Below are 13,315 nucleotides of genomic sequence, written 5' to 3'. Positions count from 1 at the left end.
TTCCCCCTTATCATTTCCTCGCAGATCGGCGTTCAGAGCCGCCATATTTTATCAGTTACGACGTTCAGAGTCATCCTTCACAGTTTGGCGTTCAAAGCCACCATCTCCTTACAACTCGGCATTCAGAGCCATCATCGCTTCTCAGTTACGATGTTTAGAGTCATTTTTCTCAGTTTGACATTCAGAGATGTCAGTTCTCAATTTTGGCGTTCAAAGCCTTCATCTTCTTCGGTTTGGCGTTCAGAGCCGCATCTCCAGCTTGACATTCAGAGTCACTATCCCTGCATAGTTTGGCGTTCAGAGCCACCATCTCCTTATAACTTGGCGTTCAGAGCCACCATTTCCTTATAACTTGACATTCAGAGCCATCATCGTTTCTTAGTTACAACGTTCAGAGTCGTTTTTCTCAGTTTGACATTCAGAGATGTCAGTTCTCAGTTTTGGCGTTTAGAGCTTTCATCATTTTCAGCTTGGCGTTCAGAGCCACATCTCCAACTTGACGTTCAGAGTCACTATCCCTGCACAATTTGGTGTTCAGAGCCACCATTTCCTTATAGCTCGGCGTTCAGAGTCATTTTTCTCAGTTTGACATTCAGAGATGTCAATTCTCAATTTTGGCTTTCAGAGCCTTCATCCTTTTCAGTTTGGCATTCAGAGCCGCATCTCCAACTTGACGTTCAAAGTTACTATCCCTACACAGTTTGACGTTCAAAGCCTTCATCCTCTTCAGTTTGGCGTTCAAAGCCACATCTCCAACTTGATGTTTAGAGTCACTATCCCCTCGTAATTTGGCATTCAGAGCCATCATCCTATTACGATCGGGCATTCATCGCCACCATTTCGGCGTTTAGAGCTACATTCCTAGCGTTTAGACAAATTTGGTGGTCTTTTTTGTTCTTCGACAAAGTTCACTTTGTTTCGTTTGTGTATATACTCACTTTACTCATGAACTATACCGAAGAGGGGCATATTTGTAGACCCCAAAATTTGTCCCAATTTTATTTTTACATTAATTTTGAGCCTAATTTTGTCAATAAATTTTAAATCCCGATTACATGTGTTTTTTTTGCCCACTCACCTTTTAATTCTTAGTTTTTTATTATTTTGTAAATTGTTTTATTTTTATTTTATTTTTATTATTATTATTATTATGTTATATTATATTATATTTTTATTTTTTTTATTTATTATATTTTATTTATTTATTTATTTATTTGTTTTTCTTTCCCCCCATTGCCAAGGCAAAGTGCTCCCCCCCCCCCCCCCCCCCCCCCCCCTCCCCCCTAATTTTTTTCCACCATTCCCTCTCCATTCTTCTTCTTTTCTCCCATTTTTTTTTTCTTTTTTTTCTCTAGCCCTTTCTCTACCCGAACACACACCCCCAGCCGGCCCCCCATTCTAGGCTCCCCCAGCTTCTCTCCATTTCTTCTTTCCCATTTTTTTTTTCTCTACCCAAACACCCATACGATGGTTGACTCTCCTATATTCTTTCTTTCATTATTTATTTATTTATTTTTTCTTCTGACCTCCAACACCACACATCGCCAACTCCCATCTCTTCTCCCCATTTTTTTTTTTTTTCTTCTTCCCCCCCAACTCCCACACAGGCTAATACCCATTTTTTTTTTCCTTTCCCATTTTTTTCCCTCACCGCACACACTCCACTTCACTCAGAACATCCACACAGGGTTAACCCCCATTTTCTCTTGCCTTTTTTTTCTTATACTTGTAGCTCTCCACCCCAACACCCATTCTTGCTGGCACCTTTTCCGGCACCCCTTCATCCCCATTTTCTCCCATTTTCTTCCTCCCATTTTTATTTTTATTTATCTTCCTTTTATTTCATTTCATTTCATTTTATTTTTGTTTTCCAAAAACCCGTCAACCCTCACCGTCGCAGGTAGGATCACCGACCAATCGCCATAGGCGACCACTCTCAGTCGACGACCTCTTCTCTCATTTTCCCATCACACACTTATTATTATTATTATTATTGCAATTTTTTTATTTGATTTTAATATTAATTGTTGTTGAAATGGGGTTTGTGCATTTATGTTTGTTTGTGGGTCTTATGTTTGAGTTTTGTTAATTAGTATGAAATTTAGGTTAATTTGTTATTGGTAAATTAATATGAAATTTAGAATAATTTATTGTTGATGAATTAATTTAGAATTGGTTAATTTGGGTTAGATTAATTGATAATTTATATGGTTGTGCTCATTTTAATTTTTTAATTTGGATATGATATAATATTGTCGTGTATTTTGGATGTGGGTTTGTATATTAAATTGGGCTTGGATTATGAGATTTATGTTAATATATTATGTTTTGGGTTTGATTAATTGAGCTTATATTTTGACTATTAATTTGGAAACTTTAGACTAGGGTTTATGATATGTGGGATACTTTTGTTGAGTTATATTTGTTAATTTGAGCCAATTTTTAATTGGTGAAATTTATTGGACTAATTTGAAGTTTGAATTTGAGCTTGAATAATTATTTTGGACTCTACACATTTTTGGATATTTACTTTGTGCTATTTTTGTTTTTGCATGGGCCTATTTTGCAATTCTGTTGGCTGAATATGAATTTATGACATGTGGAGCATGGAATTTCGTAGAAGAAAGTGATTGAAAAAGGCTGTAAGAAGACATTGAGCTTATTTTAAGTTTATTTGGATACATATTTTATTTCCCACTTTTATTTGGTTTTATTTTTATTAATTTTTGTAAATATTCGTTTGTATATATTTATTGAGTGTGTACAAAATTAAACATCGAACAAATAAGAAATTTTGTTTAAATAAGAGGAATAATTCAATAAATATGTTTTAATAAAATAATAATTTTAAAATATTCTTTTTAATAAAAAAAAAGGTTTTTTTTTTAATTTATAAAAATCCAGAAAAATGCATTTAGAAAAATCCAAAAGAATTGTTTTTGAAAACTTATTTTTAATAAAATTGTCCAAAAATTTCTTTGTTTAATAAAAATTGTCCAAAAATTGTTTTGTAAATAATGTTGTCCCAAAAATTATTTTTTAATAAAGTTGTCCAATTTTTTTTTAAATGAATTATTTTTCCTTAATTAAAATGGGATTAAAAGTATTTTTGAGAAATAAAGGATTTAAATCTTTTTTTTTCTTTTTAATTAAAATTTCTTTTGTAAATAAAGTTATGTCTTTTTATATAATTTGTATAAATCACTTTTTTTTTTTTAATGAAAATGAATAAAAATACTTTTGTAAATAAATTTGTAAAAATTCATTATTTTCTAGTAAAAACAAGTAAAAATAATCTTTGTGCCCAAATTGAAATTTTGTAATAAATTCTTTTGATACAATAAGTGTAAATAAATTTTCTTGAAAATTAAATACAAATGAAATTGAATGAAATCACTTGAAGAAAATGTTTTGTAAATACATAAATTGAACTCACTCATTCAAAATTGTTTTTAATAAAATCCTTTGAAATTTTTAGGAAACTATTTTTTTTTCAAATATTTTTTTAATTAGTTCAATAAATCAATTTGTATAATCCTCTTGTCACTTATTTTGTATATCATTGTAATTAGGTTTCATCATTATTTCTGTGTATATTGATTTTCACCATGACTTGTACATACTCATTTGCATGATTTTTTTTTTTTTTTGTATCTATAATTAATTAATTAATTGTCACAATTTCCTTAATTCGTTTAGTAGAAGTACGTGTACGGGGTTAGAGGGGTGCTACGACTCACCACTATACATTCCTAATAAGTAACCTGACCCCCGGACCTAGACTCGGTTTTTCACATACCTGTTTTTCCTTCAAGAGTCACACTTAGAGTTTTTCTTTCTTATTTTGTTTTTTCCTTAAAAAATAAAACAAAAATAAGTTATGACTCCAAGTATTTACTAAAAATCAATTTTTCATAAATAAATAAAAAAACGAGTCACGCCATTGAGTGGGAACGCATCAAGAAAAATACAGTGTCCACGCTATTATTTATAATTTTATTTTTCTCATATAAACTTTTTCTTTTTCATTAAATCAAATATTAATTAATACATTTTTGAAAGCCTATAAAAGGACATTTGGGGGTTCAATTAAAGAAATCAAGATAAGTTATTTCTTCTCATTCTCTCCATTTTTTTTTCTAGTTTATTTCATTACTTTTATAACATCACATTACATAAATTATTTTATGAAATCCATTATTATTATTATTATTTGTATAATTATCTACTTTATTTTTCCCTCACTCTCTTGCCCAAAGAATGATGCTAGATGTACTTTTATTTTTGGCATTTACTTACATTGCAAGTGATCTTGAATGTGATAAAAACCCACCGCCATAAGTTTTTCTTTTTTTATTTAGTTATCATTTATTATTTAACAAAAAGATAAAAATAATGATAAAAGTAATGATACAACTAATATTTCCCATTTAGAAAATAACAAAAGAGTAACATAAAATTAAATTTTTTATTTAAGGGAAAAAGAAAAGAGGACTCTTTACCTATCAATTTTGAAATAAGATACATATTTTTTATTTTTTGTGAATTTGTTCTTATTACCTTTTTCATTTTCTTACTACAAACTTTGAAATTTCAACTTTTGTTATTATTATTATTTAGCTTTTATTATAATCAATATTATTTTAATTTAATAATAAAATTTATTAATAAATTATTTATTTATTTATTTTTAAAACTCATCTACTATAAATATAAGATTTAGTTTGTTTAGGACTAAAATTTTGTCACTAATTATGACTCTTATGCTATGAAACAAATACCAAACATGAAAATATCATTTTTACAAATATATTGATAACTCAATTTTACAATATATTAGGAATTATCTATGGATATTTTGATACAAAATATCAATAAAATGGAAATTGATAAAAAATAACTCATAAAATGTTGGGAAAGACTCAATAAGTGATAGAAAATAATGTGTACATACATTTGTCTTGTATTTAAAAATAACTTATTTGTAATAATTTTATTTTAATTAATTTATAATTTAACATGTAAAAGATATATATAATTTGATTTGCATTTATAACATTAAATCACGTTTGGTTTGGTGGTGGAGGGAAGTCTTCTCATTCCTAAGGTCAAGGGTTCCATGTTTTTTTATTTTTATTTTTATTTATTAAAAAAATTAGATTTGAAAACCTATCCCACATTGGAGGTGGAAAGAAAAGCAATCCAATATTTAAGACCTATTTGGTTTTAGTTTTCAAGAACTGTTATCTGTTCTTAAAAATAAAAAACACAAAAAGCTTGTTTGGGGAAGGGGGTATGTTTTTGTTTTTTGTGTTTTATGTGTTATCAAAAATCACATTTTTGAGAACAATAAAAAATGTTTTCATTATTTTTTCACTATTCAAAGAATAGATTGTTTTTTGTGTTTCCACAAAGGTGAGCTCCACCCAACCACTACACCCCCACCTGCAAACCCTTTCTTCTTCTTTAAATTATTAAAATTAATATACTTACACATGGTGACAAAGTCATTATTTGTTTAAGAAAATTATAACTGGTGTAAAAAATTCAAAATGGAATACATTTTTTTTAATTTAAATGAATTGTGCATATGAAAATTATTTATATATTTATAATATCAAGTTAATGGGAGAAAACACTTTATTAATTAAAAAAAATAACTTTCAAACATGTTTTTTGTTTTTTTTTTATTCTAAAAAACTTTTTTATTAACTCAACCAAACATGTTTTTTTTTTTTTTTTTGAGAACAAAAACTGTTTTCCAGAATTTAATTCCCAAACATAATTTTTTTTTTTTCTGAAAACACAAAAAACTATTCTCAAAATTGTTTTCAAAAACTATTTTTCAGAACAGTTTTCAAAAGGGAAAATCATCTAACCATACATCAACTACAAAAAATATGAGATTTTGGAACTTTACTTTTTTCTTTTTAATTTTGGTGTAAAATGGGAAAAAATATTGTCTATTCATGCACTCCAATAGTGCTTTCAAATTTGTTCCACAATTACCCTCAAAAGTAAAAGGACAAAGTACACACCAATTTAATACCACTTGTTAACAAGTACATATGTCATTTATTTTTATTATTTTTTTTCACATCAATATATCTCCCTTACCGCTTGTCATGTTTCCATTTTTTTTTTCTATTCTTTTTTTTTCTCTCCTACCACCATAATCCATTGTCACCTATTATAGTTTTTATTATTGTTTTTCTTTTTTTCCTTTATATTCTTTTTAATGTGCTCATGCATTTTCTCATAAAACTTCTTTAATTTAAATTTATTTTTACTCTCTAATTTGTCTATATTTATTGATTTTAATTATTTTTTTGACATATTAAACTTAAAAAGATAATATATAATAAATAATTAATATAAAAATGAAAAAAAATATATAATGGACAAAAATGAAAATATTATCCCACAAATAATAATGATTTTAAATATAAATTATAATAATATATTTTATAAATTAAGGTTTAAATTTAAAATTTTCATTTTATTATTTAGAAGTTTATGATAAAAGATTTTTTTATATTAATACTAAACAAAAGATTTATTTATTTTGTAAAAATTATATCACATGTAAAAGTAAAAATATAATTGTAATACTATTTTATTATTTACATTATTTTTCTTTTAATTTTCATTTTAAATTTATCATATCAAAATCACAATAAGTGATGGTGCTTTTATCATTTTTCTTATGATTTTAAATTGATTGTGGATCTAACTTTTTTTTGGTTAAAATATTTAATTTTTAATTAAAATAAAATATAAAAAAATATATTTTTCATAAAAAATTGTATTTAACCTTTTATATTAATTTCATAAAAAATAGGTACATCCTTAAAAAAAAGTAGGTAAATTAATGCTTAGGAGAACCGGAAATACTATCATACTTTTCATGGTGTATATATTCCTTTAGGATCCTTGATAAGTAATTGGAGGTCTTTGCCCACCTCAAAAAGAACTTTGGGATCCTAGGTATATCCATTCTTAGAGGAACCAAGACCCCTATTTTCATTTTCATGGTTCATATATTCCTTTGGGGACCCTTGAGAAAGAATTAGAGGTTATTCCCCACCCTAAAACGAACATTGGAACCCAAGGTACATCCTAAAGACAATTTGGTACATCATTTATAAAATTTGGTGCATATTTCATAACATTTGGCACATCCTTAAAACAATTTTGTACATCCAATCCATGACCTACCAGGACCTCTATATTATTACCCGTGGTTCGTTTATTTCTTTAGGGATCTTTAGGAAGTAATTAGAGGTCGTTCCCTACTCCGAAACGAACTTTGGAACCCTAGGTACATCCTTAAGGAAATTTGGTACATCGTTAAGAAATTTTGGTACATCCAATCCTCAGGCTATCGAGACCCCTATCTATCTTCCCATGGTCCATATTATCCTTTGAGGACCTTTAGGTAGTGATTGAAGGTCATTCCCCACATCGAAACGAACTTTGGCACTCTTGGTACATCTTTTGCACAATTTGGTACATCCTTAAAAATATTTGGTACATACTTGAGCTATTGAAACCTTTATCTTATTACCCATGGTCCGTTTATTCCTTTAGGGATCTTTGGGAAGTGATTGGAGATCGTTCCCTACTCCGAAATGGACTTTGGAACACTAGGTACATCATTGGGAAAATTTGATACATCCAATCCTTGAGCTAACAGAACACTTATCTCCATTTCCATAGTCCATTTCTTCATTTAGAGACCCTCAGAAAATTATTGAAGGTCGTTCCCCATCTCATAACGGATTTTGGAAACATTGGTACATCTTTTACAAAATTTGGTACATCATTCACAAAATTTGGTACATTATGAAGGACGTACCAAATTTTGTGAAGGATGTACCAAGACTTCCAAAGTGCATTCCGAGGTGGGAATCAACCCCTAATCACTTCCTTATGGGTTCTAAAATGAAATCATGTACCATCCATGTTCAAATGGGGAACCTGGAAACAATAGGATCGGATGTAGCAAATCTAATGAAAGATGTACCGAATTTTGTGAAGGATGTACCAAGCGTTCCAAAGTGCATTCCGAGGTGGAGATCTGGCCCCAATAACTTCCTTATGGGTTCTAAATGAAATCATGGACCATCCATGTTCAGATGAGGAACCCGGAAGCAATAGGATCGGATGTACCAAATTTAATGAAGAATGTATCAAATTTTGTAAAAGATGTACCAATGGTTCCAAAGTGTGTTCCGAGGTGGGGATCGGCTCCCAATCACTTCCTTATGGGTTCCAAAAAGAAATCATGGACCATCCATGTTCAGATAGGGGTCCTGAAAGCAATAGGATCAGATGTACCAAGGGTTCCAAAGTGCATTCCGAGGTGGGAATCAGCCCCCAATCACTTCCTTATGGGTTCCAAAATGAAATCATGGACCATCCATGTTTAGATGGGGGTCCCGGAAACAGTAGGATCGGATGTACCAAATTTAATGAAGGATGTACCAAATTTTGTGAAGGATGTACCAAGGGTTCCAAAGTGCGTTCTGAGGTAGGGATCGGCCCCCAATCACTTCCTTATGGGTTCCAAAATGATATCATGGACCATCCATGTTCAAATGAGAGTCTCGGAAACAATAAGATCGGATGTACCAAATTTAATAAAGGATGTACCAAATTTTGTGAAGGATGTATCAAGGGTTCCAAAGTGCGTTCCGAGGTGGGGATCGGCCCCCAAACACTTCCTTATGGGTTTCTAAATGAAATTATGGACCATTCATGTTTAGATGGGGGTCCTGAAAGCGATAGGATCGGATGTACCAAATTTAATGAAGGATGTACCAAATTTAATGAAGAATGTACCAAATTTTGTGAATGATGTACCAAGGGTTCCAAAGTGCATTCCGAGGTGGGGATCGACCCCCAAAAACTTCCTTATGGGTTCCAAAATGAAATCATGGACCATCCATGTTCAGATGGGGGTCCGGGAAGCGATAGGATTGGATGTACCAAATTTAATGAAGGATGTACCAAGGGTTCCAAAGTGTGTTCCAAGGTGAGGATCGACCCCCAATCACTTTCTTATGGGTTTCAAAATGAAATTACGGACAATCCATGATTAGATGGGGGTCCCAAAAGCGATAAGATCGGATGTATCAAATTTTGTGAAGGATGTACCAAGCGTTCCAAAGTACGTTCCGAGGTGGGGATCGACCCCCAAACACTTCCTTATGGGTTCCAAAATGAAATTATGGACCATCCATGTTCCAATGGGGGTCCCGGAAGTGATAGGATTGGATTTACCAAATTTAATGAAGGATGTACCAAATTTTGTGAATGATGTACCAAGGGTTCCAAAGTGCGTTCCGAGGTGGGGATCGGCCCCCAATCACTTTCTTATGGGTTTCTAAATGAAATTATGGACCATCCATGTTCAGATGGGGGTCCCATAAGCGATAGGATCAGATGTACCAAATTTAATGAAGGATGTACCAAATTTTGTGAAGGATGTACCAAGGGTTCCAAAGTGCGTTCCAAATGGGGATCGACCCCCAATCACTTTCTTATGGGTTTTTAAATGAAATTATGGACAATCCATTTTTAGATGGGGGTCCCGGAAGCGATAGGATCGGATGTACCAAATTTAATGAAGGATGTACCAAATTTAATGAATGATATACCAAATTTTGTGAAGGATGTACCAAGGGTTCCAAAGTGCGTTTTGAGGTGGGGATCGACCCCCAATCACTTTATTATGGGTTTTTGAATGAAATTATAGACCATCCATGATTAGATGAGGGTCCTAAAAGCGATAGGATCAGATGTACCAAATTTTGTGAAGGATGTACCAGCGTTCCAAAGTGCGTTCCGAGGTGGGGATCAACCCCTAAACACTTCCTTATGGGTTCCAAAATGAAATTATGGACCATCCATGTTCCAATGGGGGTCCCGGAAGTGATAGGATTGGATTTACCAAATTTAATGAAGGATGTACCAAATTTTGTGAATGATGTACCAAGGGTTCCAAAGTGCGTTCCGAGGTGGGGATCGGCCCCCAATTACTTTCTTATGGGTTTCTAAATGAAATTATGGACCATCCATGTTCAGATGGGGGTCCCATAAGCGATAGAATCGGATGTACCAAATTTAATGAAGGATGTACCAAATTTTGTGAAGAATGTACCAAGGGTTCCAAAGTGCGTTCCAAATGGGGATCGACCCCCAATCACTTTCTTATGGGTTTCTAAATGAAATTATAGACAATCCATTTTTAGATGGGGGTCCCGGAAGTGATAGGATCGGATGTACCAAATTTAATGAAGGATGTACCAAATTTAATGAATGATGTACCAAATTTTGTGAAGGATGTACCAAGGGTTCCAAAGTGCGTTTTGAGGTGGGGATCGACCCCCAATCACTTTATTATGGGTTTTTGAATGAAATTATAGACCATCCATGATTAGATGGGGGTCCTAAAAGCGATAGGATCAGATGTACCAAATTTTGTGAAGGATATACCAAGCGTTCCAAAGTGCGTTCCGAGGTGGGGATTGACCCCCAAACACTTCCTTATGGGTTCCAAAATGAAATTATGGACCACCCATGTTCCAATGGGGGTCCCGAAAGCGATAGGATTGGATGTACCAAATTTAATGAAGGATGTATCAAATTTAATGAAGGATGTATCAAATTTTAAATTTAAACCTTAATTTATAAAATGTATTATTATAATTAATATTTAAAATCAATATTATTTGTGGGATAATATTTTCATTTTTGTCCATTATATATTTTGTTTTTATTTGATTTCTTATATTAATTATTTATTATATATTATCATTTTAAGTTTAATATGTCAAAAAAATAATTAAAATCAATAAATATAAACAAATCAGAGAGTAAAAATAAATTAAAATTAAATAAGTTTTATGAGAAAATGCACGGGCATATTAAAAAGAATATAAAGGAAAAAAAGAAAAATAATAATAAAAACTATAATAGGTGATAATGGATTATGGTGGTAGGAGAGAAAAAAAAAAGAAAAAAAAAGTGGAAACGTGACAAGTGGTAAGGGAGATATATTGATGTGAGAAAAATAATAAAAATAAATAGCATATGTACTTGTTAATAGGTGGTATTAAATTGGTGTGTACTTTGTCCTTTTACTTTTGAGGGTAGTTGTGGAATAAATTTGTAAGCACTATTGGAATGCATGAATAGACAATATTTTTTCCCATTTTACACCAAAATTAAAAAGAAAAAAGTAAAGTTCCAAAATCTCATATTTTTTGTAGTTGGTGTACGGTTAGATGATTTTCCCTTTTCAAAAACAGCAACCAAACAGACCCTTAATGTTTTGCTGCCCAAATGCTTGTTGCAACTCACACGTGATAAGGATGTTCAAGTCATTTGTCTCATTTGACCTAAGTCCAATACTTACATTTTAAGTGGCTGAAAATAGTCTATATATTGGGAAATGTCGGTCCAACTTCAAAATATTCATTCAATCAATATTTTATTTCTACATGATCTTCTACTTCAAATACGAATTTAAATAGTGTTGATTTTACTCCAAAAATTCCTATTCCAGTCTATCAATAACAAGAATCTCCTACTCATTCTGACATGTATCCTAATCAAGTTAATATTATTCATAAGAAAAATTATAAAAAGTCTCTTTTTACTCCTAATGTAGAATGGACAAAATTAGATTATTTTCCCCTTAAAATAGTCCTAAAAGAGTTTATTTTCAAACACTTCCTCCTCAAGCTAGAAATTCATTAAAAAAACAATATGAAAAATACATGAATAAAAAGAAAATGACTTCCTTTTTTTCTGTTGGTTTTTCAAACTTAGAAAACAAAGAAAACAACTCATAACTTTAAGAAATGAAAAATGACATCAATTTGGCAATAAAACACTCAAAATATGTTCAAAAAAGAATTTCAACAATTATAACCTCAGAATATTAGGTTCTCAACCACACCTAAATAATCATCAATTTAATTTTGATAATAACTTACAAAGTCTTATAATTCCAAGAACCAAAAATGAACAAAGTCTTATAATTTACAAAGATATTAGACAAGTTCAACAACAATTAAATTGCACAAATCATTCTCTTCAACATTTAACTCAACAAACAACAAAATTTCTCAATTTTTGTTTTCTTTTGCCTCGGGAGGGAAGATAGGAGAAACATCAAAATCAACTTTTTCTTCAAACGTTTCTTCAACTTTATCATCATCATCATCATCATCATCATCATCATCATCATCATCATCATATTATGCAAAGTCTTTAAATCAACCTTTTATTATTCCTATAAACACTGAAAAATCAAATATACAACTAGCTACACCAATAGAAACAATGTTAAAAAAATACAACCTAGATTAGATAAACTTAGTATTAATGACATTAATCAAAATAATAATTAAATTCAAACTATAACAAAAGAAAAATTAGAATCCAATAAAATAGAAGAACAATTCAAAATGTCTCCATATTCAATAGTAAAAAAACCCCTCAACAATTAATACAATATCTAATAATTTTGTAAGTAGAAAAAATTATTATTCAAAACCCTCTTTTCATGATGTTCAACTAGAAGAAAGAAATTATCAATTGGCTGCAAGTTATAATGGTAGTAGTTTTTATGAATGGAATATAGATGGAATGAATGACTATCAAATAATTAATTTAGTTAAAGTTATGTCAAGACCTAATTGTGAAAGTCATTATTGGAAAGAAAAATTTATATTTGGTTTACTAGCTTTATTTGCTGAAAAAGTTAGACAAAAAAAAAAGAAGAAATATCTATAATAAATGGAAGAATTCTTTATAATTCATTAAGATATGGAGAACTAATTACTTTTATTAATAATGAAGGTTTAGCTCTTTGGACAGACCTCAAATTAAAGAGTCAAATGAAAAAGGAAAACAAGATAGTAAGAAAGAATTAGGAAAATTTTGTTCATATTATGGGTATGATACAACCCCTTCAAAAAGAAAAAAATAAACAAAATGATACAAAAGGTAAAAATAAATCAATTGAGTCAAAATTTCAAAAGAAATTTGTAAAGTTTAATCCTAATAAATCAAAACCTTCCAACAAAACAACTCTAAAAAAGAAAACTCCAATAACTCCAACTTGTTATAAATGTGGCAAAGTAGGTCAATATATATATATATGGTGAGAAATATGCTATGTCAATAAATTATTTATTATTAAATATTTTATGATAAAAATTTTCATATCACAAATAATAAGATCACACACACACACACACACACACACACACACACACACACACACACACACACACACACA

Source organism: Vitis vinifera, chromosome 4 (assembly GCF_030704535.1).
Source record: "Vitis vinifera cultivar Pinot Noir 40024 chromosome 4, ASM3070453v1".
Classification (NCBI taxonomy): Eukaryota; Viridiplantae; Streptophyta; class Magnoliopsida; order Vitales; family Vitaceae; genus Vitis; species Vitis vinifera.
The sequence above is the reverse complement of the archived record's forward strand: the minus strand, read 5'-3'. Positions refer to the sequence as shown.